The 26,929-nt window shown below is 40.1% G+C and overlaps 1 protein-coding gene across 7 annotated transcripts in view; it reads left to right on the top strand.

The window, feature by feature from the left end:
• The window catches only part of LOC120523992 (stAR-related lipid transfer protein 13-like), a 546,464-nt gene that overhangs the window by 406,203 nt on the left and 113,332 nt on the right, over positions 1-26,929 (top strand). Inside the window, exon 1 of one of the 7 annotated variants that reach the window (XM_039745766.1) lies at positions 11,330-11,447. The exons of the other annotated variants lie outside the window; for them this stretch is intronic. The gene's annotated coding sequence lies outside the window, so the exon portion shown is untranslated. Of the gene's footprint in view, positions 1-11,329; positions 11,448-26,929 lie in introns of those variants that run through there. 7 annotated transcript variants of the gene reach the window in all.

Genomic DNA, 26,929 nt, shown 5'->3' with positions numbered 1-26,929 from the left:
CAAAATGAGCCAAAACAACTGGTGTCCATCATACAATATCTGAAAATAAAGAAAGATGAAGGTCTCAGGAATGTTAATCTGCTCAGGTCCCCAAAACATTTTAACCAGTGCTCTTAGAAAAGAGAAAATCGACATTTTTGGAAATGTCTGCTATTGCACCACGAGAGCAGCAACAAGCCATGGAGTTACAGAATGGGTTTAATTAACGACAAGAATCGGCACCTAATAAAGTAACTGATTGGAGTTTGAGGCCCTGACTTAGTTGGTCTTCTGTTGCCTCACTCACTTCACATTTCATTTCTGTTTGGGTGCCATTTAAGGAAAGAAATGAAGCAAGTCAGGGGAACGATGAAGAAATTCAGGGGGACAAATCTTAAAAAGCAATTCAATTAAAATGAAAGGAAAAGGAGTTAATTAGCAGCACAGACAGGGTACTCATTAAAAAAAGGGTTAGAATGAAAACCTGCAGCCACAGTGGTCTTACAGGACCGGACTTGGCGACCCCTGAGCTAAATGACAACTCCCACACATAATAATTCATATCACCGAGCCGTTATTAGGATGTGCATTGATGTGACAAACATACTAAACCTCAAAAGTGATAATTATGATGTACTGACTCTATTTTAGCTCCTTTTTACAGAGGGTCAATGCTGTGTATTTTCACTGAAGGACTTTGTTGGTTTTTCGTCAGTTTATGTAAACTATTAGTTGTCACTTCTCAAGAAACTGACCAGCATTTCAGGAATATCTCGAAACTTAACTGACTGACAAGGCATATGGAGTTGGTGTACATATATAAAACATAGCATGTTTTTTCCAACAATAAAAGTCAATTTGCTGCAGTGTCCGATTCTCCTAATATAATCAGAGTACCTTACTGCACTCATGTTGAGAACGACGCTGTTTTTGTTAACTGTAAGCCTTTACATTCCATTAACGCACAAGTTATATGTGATGCCAACATGAGAGTGATAACTTCATGGCTCAGTGGCCTTGGTTAATCTATGATACTTTTATGTTGAGGCAAAGTAGGTATGGCAAACATGATGGTGCTGTATGTGATGGCTGCCTTGTTGATAGGGTAACTGGCGGAACCCTCAGTTTTTTATATGGCCTATGCTATTCACTGTAACAGCAATCATGTTTTTACATGTGCCAGGTGATAGTGGGTATCAGCTCAGATACTGGCACTTTATCACTTTCCCCGACCCCTAGAATGTGGAGGAAGGCGTCACAATGCCTCATGTGGTCTTTAGAGCTCAGTGACTTGATGCGTCAGGAGGGAGGCTGTTGTACCACCCAATGAAGTTCTGCTGCATTGTGACTGCATGTGTATGAGGTCAGTTAGCATGGTCTATATATGGTTGTTTCAAGGTGGCACTTGTGTGAAACACTTTCATGTACGCACATTTACAAGGCGATTGTGATTTTTAAAGGTAAATTGAATAGAAGTACAAAGTATGTATACGTTAGGTTTGTATAAACTGGGTTTTTTTTGTCGTATGCATTGTCCTATTTTTTGGTATATTCATATTTTCACGATTGAGACCCCTTGTGCTGTAGGAGTGATGAGGAGAACCCTACGTGTCAAGGGTTCTTCTAGCAGCAAAGACCTTTAGAGAAAGCTATGGGAGGTGAGAAAGAGGAGTTGTTGTGGAAGTTCTGAGGTTGGGTGTTCTGGCTAACTCACCTAATAGGTAGAAACAGTTATGATAGGAAGGCTCATGGAGATACTAAGGTTTGGTGTGTTCCTTTATTTCCTTTTATATCTTTTATTACTCTTTGAGTTTATTTCCTCCATTATGTCATCTCTATATATATAAAATCCAATTTCTGTCTGTTTGTATGTCTGTCCGCTTTTCACGAGAGAACTACGCACGTTTTTTTTCTATAATTTCTTTGAACACTCCTGTTGATTGTTGCGACTTCTGTCATCGCACTAAGTATCATAGTTCACTTGCGGTACCGATTTATTTGCGTGAATCCGGGGAGGGGGAAGCTTGACGTCAGGAGTGTGGCGTCGGGGGCCCTCCGCACTCACTCGCCAGCTACCATTCGAATCCCTCTACCTCTGTCCATATTTTGGAGCGTATCTTGCCTCCACTTAGCTAGCGATACCTGTTTGTTTATTGCTTTTTAAAGTTTGTCCTGTTTCACTACTAGCTAGTTCATTTAAAATAAAGAAACTTTTGGATTTCTTGCCGTTCATTGTGTACCTGAAGATGATTTGATAGAACCCTCTGTTATTTATAATACATATTTTTAGTGGGGCAGAAGTTAGGACTGCTACCTTAATAATACTAATAAAAAATAATAATAATTCTTTACATTTATATAGTGCTTTTCTCACTACTCAAAGCACTTAACATAGTGTGTGCAGCATGTGCAGCATTCCACCTGGATGAGGCGACGGAAGCCATTTTTGCTCCAGTACACTCAACATACATTCACTGTTAAGTGGTGAAGGGGTGAGAGAGAGATAGCTAGTTAGAGACAGTGGATGATTAGGGGGCCTGAATGATTAGGTTGTGGTGGGCAATTTAGTATGGACATCGGGGTATATCCCACTCTTTACAAAAGAATCCACGGATCTTTTATGACCACAGAAATTCAGAACCTCAGATTTACATTTTATATGAAGGACAGTGCCATTCTTACAGCATAGTGTCCCTGTCACTGCACTGCGCCATTGGGATCCAAACACAGACCCACAGGGTAAGCACCCCCTTTTAGTCTCTCCAACACCTCTTATGGACACTTTGGTGTTCAATTTGTTCATTTTTTACATTTGTTTATGCATTTTCTTTCCACATCCCAAAAGACCTGAAGGTTAGCGTAACTGGCAGTTCTAAACTGGTCTCTTGTGAACATACAAGTGTGTACGGCCTTGGACTCGTGCCCTGTACAGGGCTGGTTCCTTCTTTATTTTGAGTTTAAAAAAAACCTTTGACTTTTATGTATGGTATGTAGTTTTTCAATGGATAAAGTGGATCGAATAAATTAATTAGACATAGAAAATAAATACATAGAGCAGTGTGGTGGTGATGCCAATGCCTGCTCACATGGGCTCCAGTTTCCCCGAAACCCTGCTGGGGTTAAGCAGGTTTGGAAAATGAGAGGATAGATGGATTGATATATAGCATACAAACATGAACAGGGTGTTTAACACTTCTATGTGTGCAACTACCTAAAAAAGTAGTACTGTGTGATATAAAACCTGCAAGATTTATCTAAAGCAAACAGTTGAAGAGATGAGGCTTCATGGTGGATGTTTGCAAATCACTTATGTGACAATATGAACAATACAGCAACACCTGAAGCAAAATCTCATGTCACAATATTTAAAGTTAATGAGACAATTATGATATTATAGTAAAATACATCAAGGCTGCAGGTCATAAACATGTTTTTTAGGATCATTACTGGATTATTAATGGTAAGTTCCTTGGTGTTCTGAACCAGTCCTGTGTAACTTATAAAGCCGGCATGTGACTATTTTAATATGTATGTTACAATGTGCTGTACTTGGTGAGGCTGGTCGCATTTAACGAAGGTTTGAATTAGAATCTGGATCAAAGAGATAAGAGCTGAAAATGAAACATTACATTTATTAGCTCCCTTATCTTACAGTTCATTTCCTGGGTCCTTTTGGCATTGCATGTGAGTTCCTGATAAATGATTTTAATCAAATGTGACATATGGCGGCAGTTGGAGTTTGTTCTTCTTATCTCTCCCTAAAACAATAAAAATTTGTCTGCTGTTTGTGTAGTAGTCACGCAGTCATTCATGTTTGCCCATTTAAAATGACTTTCTTCTGTATTTATTCACATATAACAGTATGCTCAATTTGTTTTTTAAACTATAAGCGCAGCTTTACAGTAATTATAAACGGGCAGAAAATCTGATCAGAGGGAGGCTCTCATTAAAAGAGGGACTTCAAAGGTTAGGACGGGTGCACTGTAGATTTCTTATACATTATATTTGATATGGTCAGTGGTGCAATTACAGTGGATTCAGAAAGTATTCACACTTTATTGTGTTGTAGATTTAATTTTAAATAGATAATCTTGATATTTTTACCCATTAGTCTACACTCATTAACCCATTAAGTGAAAACAGGTTTTTAGAAAGGTTTGTCAGTTTGTTAAAAATGAAAAACTGAAATCTCTTAATTCATTTAAGTATTCAGACCCTTTATTGTGGCACTCAGGTGCTTCCTATTTGCTTTAGTTATCCTAGCAATGCTTCTAGAATTTGATTGGAGTTCGCCTGTGACGAACAAAATTAATTGGACATCCTGTAGATTGGCACACACCTGTGTATGTAAGGTCATGACAGAAACCAAGCCATGAAGTCACAGGGACTCTCTGTAGACCTCCACAGTCAGATTGTGGTGATACTTAGAGCAAGGGGACAAAATCGTTTCTAAAGCTTTAAGTGTTTCCCAGGAGGACAGTGACCTTCATAATAGTGAAATGGAAAAAGTTTTGGAACCACTCATCACCCTAGATTGGGCTGCCTGACTTAAGTGAATAACCCGGTAAGAAGAGCCTTTAGTTCGGGACCAAGAGCCCAATGGTCACTCGAACACAGTGGTTCTCAACCTGTGGGGCGCGAAGTACCAAAAAAAGGGGGCCACGAAAATGTGAAAAAAAGAAAAGAAGAATCAAAAATATGAAAAAAAACATCTGTTGAAACCAAAACAAATGAACTTAAACTACATCCTGATACTAGAACAATAAATATAAAGTTAGATAAATGTCGATAAAAGTTAAGTAGGTATAATAAAATATGCATCTACATTACAAAAAAATGTTAGGGGGGACGCGATTAAAACTGTTGTGAAAACTCGGGTCGCAAATACTTAAAGGTTGAGAGACGCTGCTCTAACAGATCTTCAGAAGGCCTCTACTAAAGGTTCATCATCTCATTAGCGTTCCATCAGTCAGTTGTTTATGGTACAGTGGCTACGTAGAAGCCACTTTTGAATGAAGTCTGCCAAACGGGGATTTAAAGGATTCAAGGGGAAAAGGATTCTCTCGTCTGATGTGACAAAAATGGAACACTTTGGGGAGAACTCCAAGTGCTATGTCTGACAAAGACCAGGCACTGCTTACCACCTGATTAATGCCATCCCTACAGTGTAGCATGGTGATGGTGGCAGGATCATATTATAAGAGTGCTTCTAAGTTTCAGGGACAGGGAGACTGATCAGAATTGGGGGAGGAAGAATTACATCCAAATACGAGACAGGCCCCTGAAGAATGCTTACTCCAGGCTGGAGCAATGGTTCACCTTTGAGCAGGAAAATGATCTGAAGCATACAGAGGAGGCAACTCTGGATTGGCTTCAGGACAATTCGGACTGTCCTTGAGTGGCCCAGCCGAAGCCCACACTTACTGTAAAACCTCATAGACATGTGTGGAGAGACTTGAAGATGGCAGTTTACGCACGCTTCACATCTAACCTAACAGAGCTTTGGAGGATCTGCTAGAAGAGTTAGAAAAAAAGCCCAAATTCAGGTGTGCAAAGCTTGTGTAGACTCATCCAAGAAGACGTTTTCTAAAATTAAATTTACAAACCTTCCTAGAAACAGTTTTTCACTTTGTCATTTTGGGCGATTAAGTGTAGACTGATGAATAAAAATGGGAAATTTATCCAATGAAAATATAATCTTTAACAGAATAAAGTGTGCTGTAAGTGAAGAGGTCTGAATACTTTCTGAATCTAATGTAAATTAAAACCTTAACACTTTCATTATGAAATTACTGGACACATACAGTCTACAAATCAGAAGTCAAAAATGTACTGGAAAGTTTCATATTGGTTTTGTATTAACATTTTTTAGATTGCATTGACATTGCGATCCTAAATTGTACCTAGTGTGTGCTTGGTGTGTGGGTGTGTGTGCCCTGCAATGGGCTGGCGCTCTGCCCGGGGTTTGTTTCCTGCCTTGCACCCTGTGCTGGCTGAGATTGGCTCCAGCGGACCCCCGTGACCCTGTAGTTAGGATATAGCGGGTTGGATAATATATAGTTAGGATATAGCGGGATGTGTCCATTCGGCTAATCATGAAAGTTTATTAGGAACAGCATCAGAACTTTTACAATTTTATCTGAAAGCTTGTTTGGAACAAAAAACTGTAAATTAAAGCCATTCATTCTTTTTAAGTATCGTATAGTGCCTTTCCTGTCTATCTATCTATCTATCTATCTATCTATCTATCTATCTATCTATCTATCTATCTATCTATCTATCTATCTATCATATAGTGCCTTTCATATCTATCTATCTATCTATCTATCTATCTATCTATCTATCTATCTATCTATCTATCTATCATATAGTGCCTTATCTATCTATCTATCTATCTATCTATTCTATCTATCTATCTATCTATCTATCTATCTATCTATCTATCTATCTATTATATAGTGCCTATCTATCTATCTATCTATCTATCTATCTATCTATCTATCTATCTATCTATCTATCTATCTATCTATCTATCGTATAGTGCCTTATACTGTATACTGTTTATCTATAATGATGGGTTGGTGTTATCCGGGGTCATTGACTTTAATGTATGCCCTTTGTTTCTGCATTTTATACTGTTTACTTCTCTAGATTGTTTTAATAATATGAGTAAAGGACCTTTAGCCCTTAAGCATGCTGATGGTTTTGTAAACTATTTTTGTTTCAGGCACATGTTATTCTGTGTTTTTTTATATGTCATAACTCTTACACACACCCATGGAGCCATTTTAGAGACTAATTGACCCAACATGAACATCTTTGGGAGTATTGAAGGAAAACCAGTATTGAGAACATGAACTCCACAAAGCCAAAAAATGGGCCCCGAGCTGGATCTCTAAGGCGGTAGCACTAAGAACTACAGCCCACTCTTGTATGTCAGTTTTTGTTTTCCTTATTCAGTTTATTTCTAATTAGGGGCCATATGCCACTAACAGCTGTTGCTGCATAAGACGAGTAAGTGTACTTGGAGATTTATTAAATTTGTCATTCTCCCATACTTGACACTTTCCCATTTATGAACTTGTGTCTAATCGTACATACAATGTAAAGGAGATGCTCAAAATTTTAAAAAAAAGTTTAAAAAGGTGTAGTGTACTGCATTAAGTGCTTTCTGATACATGGTGTCTAAAATCAAGTGAGTTGATGAAACACAGCGTTTGTAAAGAGGCACCAGAGCAATCTTTACTCCCATAATAAGACTTAATTAAGTGACTGAAAAAGCAAAACGTTGATTTCAAAACAAACCTTGTAATTTGGCCGAACTAAAATGAATGAGCCTAAGCATTTGGCCGTGACTCGTCAAGGCCATATGTCTGCTGGACTCCACTTTGGCTAGCCTTAATTACAGGATAGATAAGGGTGAGGAATGGAAGTGTTGTAATTGCACCAAGGTTAGTGTAATGCTTGTTTAGAAAGATAATTTGAAAGGCAGGTGTATCACTTCACTTGTGCCTGTCTACATTGTTTAGCTCTTTCCCATGTCACTTTAATACTTTCCATAAGTGATCAGTGATCAGCACTGCTCAGATTCTGGTGGTCCTCTTTTGCTATCTGTACTGGTTCATCTCAGTATGATCTCTGATGCCTCATATCTTATGAAGTCTATAGCTGACATTTCCTCCTTTTGTTCAAATTCTCGCTAACTTTATTTTACTATTTTTTTTATGTTTCGTATATTTTCTCATATGCAGTTAATCTTGCAGTCTAAATTGACTTGATGTGATTGCATTGTGCCCTTTAGTGAGTTGACATCACTTCATGTGCTACTTTCTGATGTGCAAATGCTATCACTAGAGTGGGTGTTATCCACAGCTGGCATAGGCATTAGCTTCCCGGTCCCCCAAAACTGGATTAACAGGTTAGGAACTGTTCTATGGGTACTTGATTAATAGATTGGTGGGAATGAAAAGCAGCAGTCACAGTGTTACTCTATAAGCAGACAAAAAGTGTAAGTCAAACAGATCTGGAGAGACAGAACCTGTGCCAACACTAATGGGTATAAGAAGACAACCGATAACTGGATTACTGTATGTGGCAGTCTGAAGCAGCAATTAATATTTCACTTATTTTGATTCTAATGATCTTTTCTTTTTTAGGAAATTGGACTCTTTTATAAGCTCATAGTGTTATGATCTGCAATTTTAAGATTTGTTTTGTGACAAATCTTGGATGTACAGTATTTCTACAAACTATGTGTCAATTTTGGAGTTTGGGTACTCAAGGACTATGAATTTAACCTTAGATTTTTCCTTTAGTGTTAAGTGAAGTTTAATATTGTTACTGTTCTCCTTTGACATTGTATTTGTTTTCCTATGGGTACTCCCATTTCAAGACTTTTCTGGCGATCATGGAATTTGCCTGTGACGTCTTTGGAATCCCGATTTAAAGGCCACCCCAGACATTTCTGTGGATTCTTGCATTTGTGCTTCCAAAAAGATTGTTTTGTGACTTTTCGGTTTATAAACTCTTGTTCTTGTTTCTAACTCTTGATTTCTGATTCTAACCTTAGTGAAAGATCAAGCTTGCCTTACGTTTCCTTTTTAAGTTTACTCCTTGACTACATGTATCTCCCAGTGACTTTTATTAAAAACTTTACTGTCTCTTCCAAGTCAGATTAAATAGAATGGGGTAGATAATGTTATTTTTTTTAGCAAAATTGACTCCCTGCTCTATCACACCAGTGTTGCACAGTGTTTTCAATCCAAAGTGAAGTCAAGGAGGTCATACTGTATAATAAATCTGTGTTAATTAGACATAAACCATGCAAGGTTGGGATGAATAAAAGGAGAACACCCAGTAGCAAACAAAGCTCTCCACTCCTTCTTTCTCTTTCTCCCTCTTTGACACGCTGTCTATCCTGTCCTCTCTTCCTGTCACCAGCAAGCACTCTCCTTCTAACTCTTTTGATTCTTAGTTGTCTTCTACAGGTTTGTCTTTAATCAGCACACCAGGTTGCTTCCAAGACTTGTGCCAGTGTCATTTGTGCGGGTCAGGGATACATCTCGGAGGCCACATAGTTAGTGTGTCCTGTGGGCTGGACCCATATATTATTCTACCCCTGTTTAATCTTTAAACAGTGTGACTATGAAGTGGCTCCCCCTTGAATGGATAACCTGCTCCCCATATTCCCAGTCCCTAACTGTTTGAACTGAATTGGTCTCTGCTAGGCTTCTGGATTTTCTTGTTGGCCGTCCAAGCAAACCTGACACCAAAAACACATATGTTTTCCACTGCCTCCTAGTGGTTTTTACAGTATGTGTTCACACTGAATTATTCTGAAAACCAAGTTTTTCCTTCTATGTTCCGTTCGCTGTCCTATGCCTGCCAGGTGCTATCACTGAATATGGCAATTACATGCACAGCAGGTGAGGTGACTTTTCAGCATAACATTCAGTACAATACAATATAATACAATTTATTTTTGTATAGCCCAAAATCGCACAAGAACTTTTGAACAGTAGTCATCTAATTTTGTTTTCCGTTAATGGGTTTCGTTTGCCTGTAGAAGTCTAATTGAGTCACTCGTGCAGCTATTGAATGGTTTGTGGGTTTGTAGTTGATGACCATCTCCTTGGCATCTGTTGCTGTACAAGTGTTTACCAGAGCTTGTAGGGATTGGGATCTTTAGTAGTGGGCAAAGTTTGAATAAAGAGGTAAACTGTCAACACTTAAGCAGTCGATTCTTTACAATAGGTTTAAGGTGCCCCAGTGACTCAAACTTCTGCTCATACTTTAATGTTTGTGTTGTCTGTTCTCTTTATGTCATGCTGTCATTGTTTCCTTTTGGCTTGCATGAATGCATATATCATTGGCAGGTTTGTAATTGAAGCTTTTGTAGGGCTGCTTAGGTGAAACAAGCTCTTCAGGCACATTGAGTTCCTTTTGCTCGTAGAGATAAATTCACACCTACACGTGGGTGACACCACTGTTGTTGTTGTGTTGTTTTTTGTACTCTTGTTACTGATGATGCTGTGATCTTCGCAGAGTCAATGGAGGCTCTGATCTGGGCGCTCGAGAGACTGAGTGTGGAGTCTGAGTGTCTGGGCTTGCAAGTGTCCTGATAAAAACCACGATCCAGGCCTTTAATGACCTCTTGGGCACAGCCATCAGCAGTCGTGTCTGTTTGCGGAGGGAGTGTCGACCTTTTTGATAGGTTTACTTACCTTGGCAGTGACATTCCTCTGTCCTGTGAAGTCAGTAGACGGATTGGAAGGGAATGGAGGGTCATGAGGTCACTGGAAAGGGGTGTGTGGAGCTCCCGATATCTATGCAAAAGGATGAAGGTCCAAGTCTTTAGAGTCCTGGTGCTTCCAGTCTTGCTATATGGTAGCGAGACATGGATGCTATTCAGTGACCTTTGGTACTGTGTCTCTCCGGAAAATCCTTGGGTACTGCTGGTTTGACTTCGTGTTGAATGAGTGGTTGCTCATGGAGTCCCGAATGAGGTACATTACCTGCATTGTGAGGGAGCGTCAGTTATGGCACTACAGCCATGTGGCACGTTCCCCCAAGGGTGATCCAGCTTGTAAGATCCTCATTGTTGGGGACCCAAGTGACTGGACCAGGCCAAGGGGTTGCCCACATAACACCTGGCTGCGGCAGATAGAGAGTCATTTCCGGAGGGTGGGACTGGACCGCATGTCTGCCTGGGGGTTGCCAACTGGGATCCTGAGTTGTTTCGTCGTGTAGTGGGTGCGGCAACGCACTGTACCAGTGTATGCTCCCCAACTTGCTTGCTTGCTTTGCTTGTTACTGAATGGTTTCCATCACTCACCACATTCGAATCTGTAGATTTTAAAGCGCCCTGTACAGTACCATCTATAATGTGACGCTCACCATAACACAGTGTACCCTTGTGGTTTTCAGCCACACTACACCTTCCAGCTTGTAAATAACAGAAAATATGTATGTTTATTTTTATTTGTTTCCTTGCCTAAAAGTTAGCCACATTTTTAATTTATACAATTGTAGCCAGACAAATATAAGCAGGCAAAGTATAAAAATATCAAGACGACTGTGGAAGAACCGCAGCCTGCAGCTTTCACAGCCAAATCTTTGAGAAGCACTGTAGCAGAGTCAGGGGCTGGAAGCTATAAGATACATTAAGATCAGAAGGACAAGCTGATGACGTGCAAGGAGAGAAAAGCCGCCACTGCACAGGATCATCGCTGCAGGGAATGTCAAGCTGAGCGGCATGCAGTCGCGGTCTGGACTCCTCTCTAAAGAGAGGGTGGGACTTCCAAAGATCCCACTCAGAGCAGCCGTGGTGGACTAGAAAACATCTCCATAACAAGAGCGCCTGAAAAAGCAGGAGAGAGCCACCGGAGTTGCAAGGGCATTCATTCGGTCTGGATTGCGGCATCAGGAGGAGTGCCTCTCAGCTGAAAAGTCAGTCGGCTTAAGCAGAGGTACACTTTTACCTGCTTATTTTCTGGAGTCGTTGCATTACCGTTTGGTAGTTTATCCTTTCCCTATTTGAGATGGTAGCTCTTAGACATACTGGTTTTTAATACTGCCGTCCTGGGGTTCATTTGACAGCTGTGTGATATTCAGGTAATTCCACATGTCTCTGTGCCGCACGCAAGTAGTCAGCTGAAAAGTGTTTTTGATATATTGCTTAAGTTCTTAAAAAGTGTTACCGGACTAAGTAGCCGTAGCCATTTTAGCAAGCAATGATTCCAAAGCGTAATCCATGTCTCACTTGCCTTTGGTGCCGAAGATGAAAAAAAAAAACCTCACCAAACTTCAAAGCTTCCCTGTAAGAAAAGGCTGATTGAATTGCACTGGAGTCGTTCTAGTGGCTTCCCAGTCTACACTTCCCCCACCATGGAGTTGAAGTTGTTTCACATTTTTGGGACCATACAGAATGTGATTGATGCAAGATAGCTTTTGTGGTCTTGTTCCGAGAGAAAGTAATGCGTTCTTTGAGGAAGTTCAGATTTTGAGGAATGCAGACCTTATCTTAAAAAAAAAAAAAAAAAAGAGAGAGTCCTGTCCAAGTCTGTAAGGGAAAAGTTTGGCTTTGGAAGTTAAAAGTTAATACTTTTCTCACCAAAAAAAAAAAACTCTGCACTGTACCCCAGGATAGATGTCAAAACATTTTAGCATGTGTGGGAAAATGGCTCTCGTCCAACGTCTGGAATCATTTATCTCCAGCCTGAATCCTGCAAATGACTGTTTTATGTATTTTACAGAAACGTCTGCTGATTGATTTCATTTACATGGATGGCTGGCTGGCCGCAGGCGCAGTACTTCGAGGGTTCTGGAAAATACACGTGGGAGTCTTTTATTTCTGTGGCGCTGCTCTGATTTTCTTTTGAGGCGCAGTGAGCGAACAAGAGCAAGATCATTTTGACATGCTGACTGTCCAACAGCACCATCGGCTCGGGACTGTGCTCTAGCTAGTAATGGATGCCTCATGGGAGTGTGAAGGCTGGGGAGGGCATCGATTCATTCTTTCCTTGCACGTGCACCTTCATAAAACTGCCAATTGCTTCGGGGTATCTGCATCCCAATAACATGACATGCAAGGAATGCTTTTATTCTTTTATTAAATTCCACCAAAAATTAAGTTTACTGAAACTACCCTGGTTTTCATGGGACTAGGGCCTATCCCAGTGGTATCAGAAACAAGGCAAGAATCAATTCTTGAAGGTGTTCCAGTCCATAATACATCCACAAATCCAGTATAGCAGGGCTAATAGAGGCACCATAACCAACTCTGAGGTAACTGGAGACATTTAAAAAATCTATCCATGCATCTGTTTTCAAACCTGCATAGTCCAATTGAGGGTGATGTGGAAGAGACAATCCCAGCAGCAGCAGGTCATACAGGAACCAACCTTGAACAAGGCACCAGTCCATCATATAGTCCAATCATTTGTAAAGAGATGATTTAGAATTGCAAATGAATCCAACGTACCCAACTCTGAGAAAACCACAGATGAAGCAGACATGAAGAGAACGTCTATCTGCCCAGATCCATCAATTTTCAAACTCATTTTGTACAGTTCAGGTTTGCAGGGTCCACATATTATCCAGCCTGTATTGGGCAATACAAAAACCAACATTAGTCTGGGTGCCAGTTCATCTCAGGACACAAGTACAGTAACCATGCCAGGGCCAGTTACCCGAACTATCAAAGAAAAATCTAACAAACATTAAAGGCAGGTCCAAGTTTCAGGTTGTCAAATCATGGACCTTAAATGTGCGCCTTAATAAGATTTCATTCAGATGCTAAAATTTAACAGGTGCTTCAGTTTTCCTCCCACATCTCCAGACTCATCCAGGTTAAGCTAATCCATGATTCCAAATTGGCCTTGGGTGTGGGTGATCTGGCATAAATGGGCTCTGCAATGAATTTGCCCCTTGTCCATGGTGTGATTCTTGCCTTGCAAATAATGTAGCCAGGATAGGCTCTGGCCACTTCGCAACTCTGAATTTGATTAGATGGGCTTAAGAATTGTTATTTTAGAGTTGTACTATTATAGAATGACCAGCAGGTGGCAGCAGTTTAAAAGTGAGACGTCTTCCACCCAAGCCTATGCTAACCCAGTAGGCATGAAATAAAATTTAGAAAATCCTCTCAGATAATATTTTCTATAGAGTTTCTATAGAGAAATAAGGCCTGAGTCCTAATCCATTTTTGTAACCTATACTTTATTTTACCTTTTAACTATTTGCATCTTCGTGTGTGTAGGGACAAAGAAAAGTGTACAACTTTTGAATACACTTTCAGTGTCATTAGTTATAGTCAGTGTTACTGAAGGAATTGAAATTGCTGGACACTCAATATCATTTGTAAATGGCTTCTAATATGAAAGCATTCACAATAATTAAAATGACTGAACATGAATATGTACTGCATATACATATATGTATATATATATATATATATATATAAGTGTGTGTGTGTATGTATGTATGTATATATATATATATTATTTAATTCAGTTATCATATAATTTATAGAAGGAATGTAGTGCAGTGGTTAACAGTGCTGCTTTACAGATCCCTCATCTGGGGCTTAAACTTTTATATTCTCCCTGTGTCTGAATTGGTTTTCCACAAACATCTCCATTGATATGCTTGTCAGATGGATTAGTGGTCCCAGATTGTCCTGTTTGCCCATGCTTATGTGAGGGCGTGCATAATTGGGCCCTGAAATTGCTCTGTGTGTTTCCCTCCTGTGCCAAGGGTTGCCAGGATAGGATCCAGCCCCCTATGACTCTGAATTGGATTAAGTGGGTTTGAGCATAGCATGAAGCTATCAGGGATCCTCAGTTACAGTCCTGGGGCCTCATGTATAACGCCGTGCGTAGAACTCGCACTATAACATGGCGTAAGCACAAAAGCCGAAATGTGCTTACGCACAGAAAAATCCAGATGCAGGAATCTGTGCGTACTCCAACTTCCACGTTCTTCCGTTACATAAATCCCGATCAGCGTGAAAACTAACACTCGTGCACGCGCATTATGTAACGCCCCAAATCCTCCCAGAATTACGCCTATTTGAATATGCAAATCAATATAAATCGCCCTTAAGCGCAGCCTTCTGTGAAAAGACAATGGGAAAAGCACGGGAAAATATAAGAATTTCAGCGAATACCAAGTGGAGGCAAAGGAAAAACATACTATTTGTTCAAATAAACCGTGGTATAATCAACAAAATGAAGTTGATCGAGTGACATAGCGTGTTGGAGAAACTTGAAAGCTCACATTCACAAAATCGCACAGTGCCGGAAATAAAAAAGAAGTCACATATCAAAGTTGCCGTGAAAAGAAGAGTTGTAAGCCCACTGTCTGAGTGTCATATGAAAGTTTATTAGGGTACAGAGAAAAAGGCACACGGTGGGGAACTTCAATCTCGACATTTCCACTTTAATCACGTAGTTTATTTTGTCATTTAGTAGAACATTATAAACTTCATCTTAAAATCGTTTAATCAACCAGTTACTTAAATCACATCGTAATTAAAGTAGCACGTTAAATGCTTTGTTTTGTATTTGATCTTCTACTGTATGTGATCTATGTGTGTGAATCACTACTTGCTTCTTAAACTGGCTCTCTTCCTCCAACTGGACACAGAGTCCATTACATTTGTGATATTACAGCTCTCTGAATAACTAAAATACTGAGATGTATACGTGATGATAGGAGCTAAAGCACATTATTAAACATGTGTTTCATGAGCCTCGTGCTCATGACAAGCATTTATCTTTTGTCGAAATTTGTCGCTGCGTTTTTAGCTGTGTTGTTATTTTCTCTTTCTGTTTTATATTCAATATATATTGGCGTAGCGCCCCAAGAGTCCTTGCTTTTCTTTCCCCAAGTAACCGATCGCCACACAATCAGCTCTGTAATAGGCGTTAAGCCATCTGTAAGCTTAGCGCGATTCTTCAAAACGTTTAAAGAACATTGAAATATCTTCGTAGTACATGTTTAATTATTCTATCCTTCACGACACTCCCAGTGAAGAATATAGATTATTTAAATGAAGTTAAAGTTTTATGTGTATAATTTAACAAACATATTTTGCTGCATTTCACCTTAAAAATGATATTGTCATCATATGTAAATACGCTCTTTATAAAGTGGCTCAGGTTGTGAGATATTATAACTGTAGTGCAAGTTTACAGTGGGGTGATTGTACTTATAAGTACAAACAGTTCTACAAGGAGCAATTGATTGAGTGCATTTAAAGTTCTTGGGATTAAACTGTTTCTGAACCGCGAGGTCTGTACAGGAAAGGCTTTGAAATGTTTTGCAGTGGCTGAGGTAGCGTGTCCTTAAAGCTGTATACCGATAATTCTCTTTCCGATCAGCTGCTGCTGTGATTCACACTCAGATACAGTGATATAAATACTCCGAGTCGTGCAGTGAGAGTAATATGGAAAAAGATGATCCGCTGTGGCAACTCCTAACGGGAGGAGCTGAAAGAAGAAGAAGAAGAAGAAGAAGAAGTGAGAGTAACAGCACTAAAGCAGTTATGGTATTTGGAATACTATGGCTGTTCCCTGGACCATTATATTGTTACGAGTTAATTACAATCAGATGCATTACACTAATAAACAATATGCGGTTAGTTTCTGTGTATTTATAAAGCCGCGTCATGAAAATAATGAGTAATCACACAGAACAGTACCATTGCTTTGACGCTGGGTGCCGCCAGTCTGCAAAACCGAGCGGAGAACTTGCGTACGACAAGGCATGAGGTACCGTGGAAAAGTGCGTGGCTTTACGCCAAGTGTAGGTTTTATACATCGCGATTTGAACGTGGAAAAGTTCTTACGCAACATTGCTGTGCGTATGCACCGTTTATACATGAGGCCCCTGGTGGGCTGCAGTGGCTACACGTTTTCATCCCAGCCAGTTTCCTCACTGATAATGAAACTTGGTATTTAACTACATGACTTGTTAGTGTGTTCATTCATCAAAGATTTAGTTACATCGTAGATCAATTGTAGTCCTTGAGGTCCGCAGCGGCTGCAGGTTTTCACTTCAACCACTTTCTTAATTAGAACCCATTTATTTACTACTAATACAATATGTTTGTCAGGTTTAATCTTAGTTATTTTGCCTGTTACAATTCAGAACATCTTAAGCAGACATTAGTTAATAATGAAATGTAGATAACCAATAAACCAGCAGCTCTGTCGTTGATTTGCTTCCTTTTAAACCTGTGCATGTGCACCATGAAGTATCTGTGTTAAAAAACTGAGTGGTCATTTGGATGGAGCATTAAGTTTAAATCTGTTCTCGTCCACAAAACACATGGATAATGTTCTCAGAGAAGGAAACTCTACAGTGCAGTTACAATTCCTCTTTGATGAATGAAAGCACTAAGAAGCCGTTAAATATACCAAGTTTCATTATCAGCATGGACTATCTTCTAATTAGGAAACTAGTTGGAAGGAAAACCTGCAGCCACTGCGGCCCTCCAGGACTGTGATTTACTGTTATTATGTACATTTCTGTGTACCCTGATATTTCATGATGCACATACATAAGTTTAAACAAAGCACATTAGCTGGAGAGCTGGTTGGTGTTCCTTTGTCAGTTGCACCACATTTTTAACTGACCAGTAACGGCACACTGCATGATAACGTGAAGTGAATACCTATTCCTAGTTTTCCTCCTCTTTCTCTGTACATTTAGCATTCGTTTGATCGGAGATTGATGCGCTTGCTGCTTCTTGAGCAGCTCTTCTTTTCTCCACCATAACGGCCCGCTGCTTCTCTTCTTTCGTCGGCATGTTTTCACGTTAAAACTGATTAAATCTGTGTTTGTATTGCAATTACGTAGTACGTTTTCCTTAATTTTTCACTTAAGCTGACACTTAAGTCTTCATTCTGCCTCAAGAATAATTTAAGATTTGAAGAGATAGGGGAAGTGACGGGGAAGGTGGTAGAGATGGCTGCCCTGTTGGGTGCTACCGGGAGTTGATTCTACAATAAAGTAAAATAAAAAGAGGAATAACCTTGGAGGTCAATCGTCACCCCGAAAGCGGATAGTAGACGTCACGTAGTGTATGTGTACCAAATTTCAGATCAATAGTTCAAACGGTTTGCCAGCTGCAGTTGATTTAAAATCCTGGACAGACAAACAGACAGCCACAGTAGCATATTATATATAAAGATGGCTGGTTAGGAAAGCAGGCAACAATTAAAACCTAAATGCAGCTTTTTTATTATTGAATTTATTAAAATCAAATAACATTCCATACAAGCAAGCCAAATTTTGCAAAACTAGGTTTGAATCAAATCCGTCCCCACCCATGAGAAAGAGAGTTAGGCCAACAGAGTAAAACTTTAATAATAGGAAAATTAAATAAATAAAAATACAGCATTTTATAAATGAAATAGGCATTTAAGGGTAGTGAACCGTAACAAGCAAGTTTACTAAAACTAATCCCAAAATCATATTGCTTTAGATGTAAATGATCTAATTAAAAATTTGGATAAAGCAAAAACCTGTAGCCCAGCCCAAGTTGAGTACCCCTGGTGTAGATTACCACTGAAACGCAGCCTAAGCCAATTTCTAAATTAACAGCATAGAGGAGCAGACATTTACTTATTTGGGTGACATCTTTATTCCAAGGTGACTTACAACATTTATGATACGATTAGTTAGATTTCATTTGGTTATTCAGCTGGAACGCAGGCGGGTCAAATGACTTGCTTAGGTTCATACAGTGTCAGTAGCAGGATTTGAACCCCCAACCTCAGGGTTTGAAGTCTTAACCACTACAACACACTGCCTGCCACGCATGACAGGCTGCTCAAGTGTGAGCAAATGACATTGAGACATTTGGAGACTGATATCGAAATAGCCTGAAGTCAGCTCTGTGTGTCCTTAGAAGCTGCCAGATTGTGTGTAAAAGTCTGGATCAGGGGTGTCAAACTCAGACTTTGGAGGGCCTCAGTAATTGTAGCTTTTCTTTCCAGCCTCTGTGTTAATAAAAACCAATTCCTATTGTTAATGGAACAGTTATGATGAAGAAGCACACAACATCTTAAAGTGGTATGAAATCTCTAAAGAACCCACAAAACCAGACCAAGGGCTTCCCTAGACTGTCTAGAATAAGCCTCACCCTAGCAGCCTGACTTCCCAACTCCACAGGCAGGCTTCAGACCAGTCCAGGCCCCAAAAATAAGGAACAGGCTTTTATGTTTCAAGTAAAAATTTAAAAAGTTTAGATGTCCCAAAATATATCAAAATGCCCCTTTGAAGGGAAAGGAGCAATATAAAAATCTTTGGCTTGAGAAACAAGTCCGCAAAGAATCATTCAAATAAAAGGAATTTCTTAAAAATGAATTAAAAAAGTAAATACAAATCCAAAAAAATCAGTACCAAATGACAATGAAGCACTGCGGTATCTGCGCCTCAGCATTAAACTGAGAAGAGACCTTCAGGTGTGATATCAGGATGGCTCTGCCTCTTGGGGTTTCCATCCACTAAACACAAACACCACAGGAGAACAAGTAGTTGTGAGTGCCATGGAGGACAGATGGGCATCCTGGATGGAAGACAGCATGACCTCTATTAAGTTTAAGGTACCAGGATGGGCAAGCAGAAGCCAAAGGCTAGGAGCAGTTCCATCCCCCATATTTTAGATGGTAGTGCTATGCAGGAGGTGCCCCAGCTTGGACACCCGCAGGGGTAATGGGAACTGGAGACTGGCAGTACAACGCTATCGGGGACCCTGGGTGTTGTTGGAGGATGGCTTCCCTGGTTCTCAAACAACCTGGAAGTGCTCCCCACAAGTCATAGCGGGTCACCGAAAGCCATTCCAGGTCCAGTATAAAAGGAGCAGCAGTCTTCTGGTGTTTCAATATTTGTATGATAATTGGCTGTGCTTCAGAGTAAAAAAAAACCTATGGCTATTTCAGGCATTATAGGATCTAGTTTGGAGCTCAGTGGCACCCACTACTGGTTACATAATACATACAGTAGATAGTGAATAATTATTAAACAGAACAATATTAACAAGAAATACATAAGTACCCGAAAAATAATACTTTACAACAAAGAAGGTGCAGACAAGGAAAATGAACCTAAGCCAGGGAACACACTCTGGCTGAAACATGATAGGAACACGCTGATTTTGCCTTCATTTTGATTGACTTCTTTTGTAAGATTTAGATCTTAATTATTTTTTTTCCACTAACCAGCAGCTAAACAATAAAGAAATTCAAAGGGAGCCAACAGATAGTTGGCTAACTTGATCCCATTTGCACCAATGTGTTCATCATATAGTGTGTTTGAAAAGAAAAACGTGAAGATCTGAGAAATATCGATGTGTTCTGGTTCAAAAAAATATCAGAAACAAGAAAGTCAACAGTCTCGAAAATGTGTTTTGTGGGGGAAGGAGAGCATTAGCAAGCCATAAAGTTAAACATTATGTTTCATTAAAAGTGAAGGTGTGAAAAGGGTGACCCTCCACGAACTTTGGAGACCTGAGCTTGCTGGTTAGTGTTACACTTTGGATTCACTTTCTGTCTGTGTTTCAGGGGTCAAGGTGATAATATGCTTAAGTGGACGGGACTAGTCTTCAGCTTCTCCTGTGGAATTCCCAGGCACTCACAGGCCAGACAAGAGCGATACTCCCTCCAAAGTGTGCTGGGTCTTCTCCCAGTGGGCTACACCTGGCACAAATCCCACCCCACTTCTGAGATATCCTAACTTCATGCAGGGAAACCAATTCAACTGCCTCTGCTCGGTCTTGAGAAACAGGAGTTTTAATTCCAAAGGCCTCCTCCTGAAATGGGGTTTAATCACATGATGTGCTCTGCACACTTTAGGGGTACTACCAGCCTACATGCTGTGCTGCATCGAAGTGATACAACTAAACTAACCCTCCAGCCTGGATGGTACTGCTGCTGCCATTATTTCATGACTAAATATCTTTCACAAATCCACTGCTTCACGAATGAGTTTGTTATGCTTCTTCTGAACTTTCTTAGTTTTGGATGTCCTGTTTCTTCACACTTCCAACACCCATTTCACCTGTCTGTATCTTCCACCACTTGCAGAAAAATGACTCTACTCGTAATAAAAATGATTCTCTGTGATCAGTAGTATCTACCAAGTTGACCAAGTGTTTCTTGTAGGAGTAATGTAGGGTCTCAGATTTTACCCATGCATTGACTAAATGCATGTTGGTAATTTACTGTATATATGTCAAACATTGAGCACATTTTGGGGGCATTTTTCTCCATTCTGTTATTTTCCAGTATCATTTGGCTAGTATTCTTGTTCTTGGGATCCCACTATGCCATGATTTCACCAGAAGTTTGGTCACACTGCTTATAAATATTCTCCCTGGGGCTTGATCATGGGGTTTCAGCAACCATATTCCCCCACCGTATCAGGCAAGCCTTGAGCTCTGCTAGATTGTTAGCATTTCTGGTCTTTTTTATGAACAACAACAACATTTATTTATATAGCACATTTTCATACAAAAAGTAGCTCAAAGTGGTTTACATAATGAAGAAAAGAAAAATAAAGACAAAATAAGAAATTAAAATAAGGCAACATTAGTTAACATAGAAAAGGAGTAAGGACCGATGGCCAGAGTGGACAGAAAAAACAAAAAAAAAATGGAGAAAAAAAATAAAATCTGCAGGGGTTCCAGGCCACAGGACCGCCCAGTCCCCTCTGGGCATTCTACCTAACATAAATGAAACAGTCCTCTTTGTAATTAAGGTTCTCACGGAGTCACTTGATGTTGATGGTCATACAGAGTTCTGGCTTTTAATCCATCCATCATTGTTGGAACATCACGGTGCTTTGAATAGATGGTGATGGTGAAAATTGTCCTGCCTTTTCTACTCCTAATTTTGCTATTATCTGTTGTAGCTTGTTATTTGATCATTTTTTCAATGTTAGGGCACTTTTTATTTAAGTAGTTTGGTTACAGGACTGTGGTGATTTGTAATCTATATGGTGTTAGTTAACAAAGGTAGAGGGCGGCACGGTGGAGCAGTGGGTAGCGCTGCTGCCTTGCAGTAAGAAGACCTGGGTTTGCTTCCCTGCGTGGAGTGTGCATGTTCTCCCCGTGTCTGTGTGGGTTTCCTCCCACAGTCCAAACACATGCGGGTTAGGTGCATTGGTGATCCTAAATTGTGCCTAGCGTGTGCTTGGTGTGTGGGTCTGTGTGTGTGTGCCCTGCGGTGGGCTGGCACCCTGCCCAGGATTTGTTCCTGCCTTGCGCCCTGTGCTGGCTGGGATTGGCTCCAGCAGCCCCCCGTGTTAGGATATAGCGGGTTGGATAATGGCTGACTGATTGACTAATATAGGTAGGTGACTGCTCATAGTTTGGTAAGTGAAGCAAGTCCTTGCAGGGTCATTGTAGGGCTGTCGATTTTGCTTCCTTACTTACGTTAGCTTGAGGATCCATAAGGGATTTTGATCACCATGTATTGCTCAATTTAAAACCCTGTCAACTTAGTGGTACCACCTCACTTAACTGGTTAGGAGGTTCTAAAGCCTGGGATCTGCCCCTCGGAAGGTTACAAACAGCAGAAATGACTCTACTCTATTGGGCCCTTGAGCAAGTCTCTTAACCTGCAAGTTGCTCTATCTTGGGTGGAGTGTGATGCTAATCTGCATCCGGCCTTGCATGAAGTTCATCCAGCTTGAATGGGAAAATTTGGGGGTCGGTGACAGGATTGGCACTCCAGTCATTGTAAAAAACCTCACACTGTACCAGTGTGGTGCTGAGGTGTCGCCCATTGCATGGCTGCACTCGGGTCCCAATCCAGGTGGTTTGTTTGTGTGGTGGGTTTGGCAGTGCACTGTAATCAGTGTTTGCTCCCAACCTCTCTTCTCTCAACTTAGTGGCATGCTTTTTTACTCTAGCAGTATTCTTCTCTTTTATATGCCAGCTGAGCGTGACACTTGAAACAGGTTCATTTCTTTATTTGTGTGTTTCTGCCTGCTGGCATGGTACCTTCATGATTAGCACTGGTGCTTTGTGGCTCCATAGCCTGGGTTTGGATCCCAGGTTAGTCATTGCCTCTGTATAATTTGCACATTCTCACCATATCTCGTGGTTATATTCCTCTCTCGTCTTTCACTAACGGATGAGATAGGTCAGTTGCCAGCTCTAAGTCATCCTTCTTGTGTTTGTAGCTGAGTGTTCTGTGCAATGGACTGGTGCTTTATGCATTTTAGGTTAGTTGACAAATCCGAATTGGCCCAGTGTGCATTGCATTCAGTTTTACTCAAACATGCTCCAGCCCCTATGATCCAGTACTAGAATAAGTGGGTTTGAAAGTGGTATGGATTGTTTCCAATTATGTTTCAAAGCAGCATGGCCAAAAAAAAAAAAAAGATTTGGCTTCACAGAAGTTAACATTTCTCCTCCGTTTGAAGGAAAGTGCAGTAAAGTATCCCAGAGCTCCAGGTGGTCACAGACTAGATTACAGACTAAAGGGAGGACTGGGGCCGAGGTGATGTCTTAAGATTAAAGGGCAATTGTTGTGGAGCCTGCTGTGTGACGATAAAGAATGTCAGACACAGCTGCCTTTTCTCTGCGGTCGAACGCCAGAATGTTTCTATAATTGAAACAAACAGAAAGTTTCCTTTTATATCTGTGACTTCAATGTCAGATTGCACTAAGTTTGCTTTTTACTGCTTTTTTTTATCTTGGCTGTTGACTTCACATTATTTGTTCAGTTTTAAAGTTTTGCATCAGTTTTAATAGTTTCTAGTTTCATACTTGTTTTTGAGGGACTTCACCAGGTTTAAAGATATCCAGCTTACCTGTTCACCTTATTCCTTCTCAACATGTGTGACTACTTTTCACCTTCAAGGGCTTGGTTACTGGTAACTGGTTTAGATATTGCTGAAACTGTAGCCATGCTTTGATAGTAATGAATTCAATTTAAAACATTTCCGAGTATGTGCATTTCTGAAACATTTTAGCTGAAAAGGAATGTTAGGCTAAACTGATTCAGAATGGGTTATGTTCCAAATTATTATATGCCACAACATTACCAGTTGGCTTACTTGAAAACTCCACTCATGCCACTGTCTAGAACCTACGTATATATTCTGCTTACAGGAAATGCAGTGCTCATAATCTGCGCTAAAAATGAATTGTTTTTATTGCCATACCTTGGAAGCACAGAAGTTCTTGTTTTCTGAAACTGTAATGGATTTTGACATACCCTGCAAACTGTAAGGCCTTTTTTTCCTGGTACCCCATTGGCCATAATGTCAGGCAGCTGAAGGAGACAATTTTCTTTTTAATTATAAATACAGCTTCTCTAATTAAAATAAATTTAGGAACAAATGAATGCATGGCATGATTGTGGATAAATAACTTATGCATTAAAAATGTTGAACTTCAAGATAAAGCAGACTAATTTATAAATAAGAAACAATAATTCCATTCTGTAATACTCCACTGTCATCATTCATGTTCAGGCTGAAAGATGAAAATGGCGCAGTGAGACGGAGTGGAGCTGTACCTGAGGATATACTGTGCTAATTAAAGTGAGATTTCTTCTAGTTTTCATAATTAGGGTGTAAATTGTTTGAGTATTTCATTCTCATTATCCTCTTTTCCATGTATTCATTATACAAACTCAAAGTTGCTGGAACAGGGATTACACTGTTGATGTACTGAATGAATACACACTGCTTGTCACTTAACACCAAGACTAATTTTACTCTGCATGCTGCCTGTCGGTCAATGGTGTATTGTGCTATATGCTGGACTAGTCAAAGTGTTGCCTGTATAGATAAACAGGGAAAAATGTTCTTGTGCAAATTCAACATATCTAAACACAACCCACAATGACATAAAAAGACAAACATTGTAATTCAGCAAGACAACAAAACTGTTTAATGGAGAAGAAAACTTTGTGCCTGCTGCTTCTGTTGTCCACTATCATCCATAGCACGCTTCTTCTGCCTGATGGGAATTGTTGTCCCTGTGTCAGCACTGTTTTTGTGTTGCCTCACTCCCGATATAACATGTAGACTGTACTTTAAGTCAGACCAACGGCAAGGCACATGCAAAATCTCATGAAAATGGGCTCAACCCATTTTTGTGTGATTATTAAACAAACAAACAGAAATCCAAATGGCTTATGATTTTAGTTTTATAGATAACTAGATGAAATACCCAGCGTTGCCCAGGAGGAAAATAAAGGGTTTTTTTTAATTGTTTTGAGAAAAATATAATTAAAAAAACATAACATGACAGATTCATTTTTGTTTTGTAATGTAGTAATAAGTTTTACATGCAGAATTTTTGACAACAAAAAAAATGTCAATTAAATTAATACAGTAATCCTTCCTCGAAACAGAAACTCCACACTCCCTGTTTTATTAAATGGACAACATTGTCCATTTTCTCCCAACTTGTGACTAGGGTCTCTGCTTTGGAGTATGTTTCAAACACCAAGTTCTCTGTAGTGGCCTCTGGTAACCCTGAGCCCTTCAGATCTTTTAGGCAGTTGTCACAAGGAATATCCGACCCTTGGAGATGTGTCTCTGCTACTACCTTTGCTCCTTGTCTTTCTCTTTCTTCCTCGCATTGTCAGTTTCTTTCCAGAAACCACTCTTTCTCTATTCTTAATATATGGGCTTTGACAGAGTCTACGACTCCCTAGCAACCCTTGTTTCCCCCAGTTAGGTAGAGGTATTCAGTCAAGTCAGCATGGAGTTCTCCTTTCTCTGAAAATTTCCTGTGAGACTTTACTATTTTTGATGTCATTTTGATTGCACCCCTGTTGCTGGCACACTCTTGCCATCTGAGCACCCCCATTAATGTTATGTACAGTAGATAGACACAGATAGTTATTTTCTTTTTAATTCTTTTGAAACAGGCACCCACAAACATACTGTACTGTACTAGGAATATTCAATCTATTATTACTTAAAAATATGATTGGAATCATCGAAACAACTTTTGTTGACAGGACTGACTGTATCTGTAAAATGTACAAATGTATTTGTATATGATAATAAAAGAGGAATAGTAGTAATATATTTAGAAGAAAGTCGCCATGTCTATCTTTAGATGTCTTGTTTCCCAATAAGTCTTTGGTAATAAAACCTTGTGAGCGCTGCTGCTGAACCAGCTGTTCACTCTTTACTTTTATTAATGCTTTTTATTACCTGGATAGACTGGTGGTACTGTAGGGCGCTAGGACTTTATAAAATGGGCAGAATCACAAGCTGGCAATAATCTGGGTCCCTAAAGCCTTATGACCTTGGTTCTTCTACATTTTCAAGTTTAGGCAATTTAATCAGGATATTTCTTATTTTCAGTGAGTCTGAGTCTTAGCTGGCAGTATCAGGTGCCAGGACAGGGTGCAAATCTATTATTAAAAGTGCCGAGCTTAAGTGTTCACTCAAAATAGGGGAAGAGTTATGTCTGCTGGCTTATGGCTCCAGTGTCCTAGATTGAAATTCCATTGCTTACTGTTGTGGACGTCCAAGAGAATGACAGGTTGTGACAAAGATATATGTTAGGACGCTAAGCCAGCCATCCTAGTTTACTTCCAAATAATAAGCAAAAATAAGCAAGTGCACTTTTGTTCTGGGCAATGTGGTTCTACAAGGTAGCAAAGGAGCTCCATCTTGCCAGTTGCTCACTCATGAAGTGATGCCTCCTACGGGGGGTGCTTTTGTGGTTCCTGGCCAAGGAGGGGTGGAGTTAGTTGCCCTCACTGGGTGGTTTCTCAGTACCATGGGGGAAAAGGAAGACAACATAGTTAGCAGAAGCACCCCCTCTCACCCCGTGGTAGAACTACATACCTGGGAGGAACTGAGAGTGACCTTCTGACACACATGCATGACACAGTCTACATGGAGTTTCCATGTTTTCCTGCTGTCTGCATGGGCTTCCCTCCTGTTCATGGTAATGGAGATCCAGTGCCTCCCAGCAGCTTTAGGAACAAGAAGGGAAGCAACTCTGAACAGGTCACCAGCCCATTGCAGGGTACAATCATTCACACACATGCACACACCTGGCCTAACTTGCGTGTCTTTGCAAGGTGACACGAGAAGCTTATAGTGAGAGCCCACTCAGTTGGAGCAATTGCACACATGATGCCACGAGTTGTAGTTCTAGAATGAAAGTGGACTGAGCCTGACCTTAGAGATGATTCTCATGTCTGTTACCCAAGGATTAGATTTAAAGTCAACTCACACCAGAAATTTGTTTGAGTCTAGAGGTAGAACTTTATTGTACAGTCATAAAGTAAACTAGTTAGGTCTGCTGCCTCATGACCCCAGTGTTCTAGAATTAAATCCCACCTTGCTTGTGGTCTATATGGAGTTCTTTCACTTTGTATGGGTTTCCTCCCACATTCTTATGCCACGTGTGTCAGGTTAATCCGCTGCTCTAAGCTGATCTGTATAAGTGAAG

The sequence above is a fragment of the Polypterus senegalus genome, chromosome 2 (assembly GCF_016835505.1).
Source record: "Polypterus senegalus isolate Bchr_013 chromosome 2, ASM1683550v1, whole genome shotgun sequence".
Classification (NCBI taxonomy): Eukaryota; Metazoa; Chordata; class Cladistia; order Polypteriformes; family Polypteridae; genus Polypterus; species Polypterus senegalus.
The sequence above is the reverse complement of the archived record's forward strand: the minus strand, read 5'-3'. Positions and strand labels throughout refer to the sequence as shown.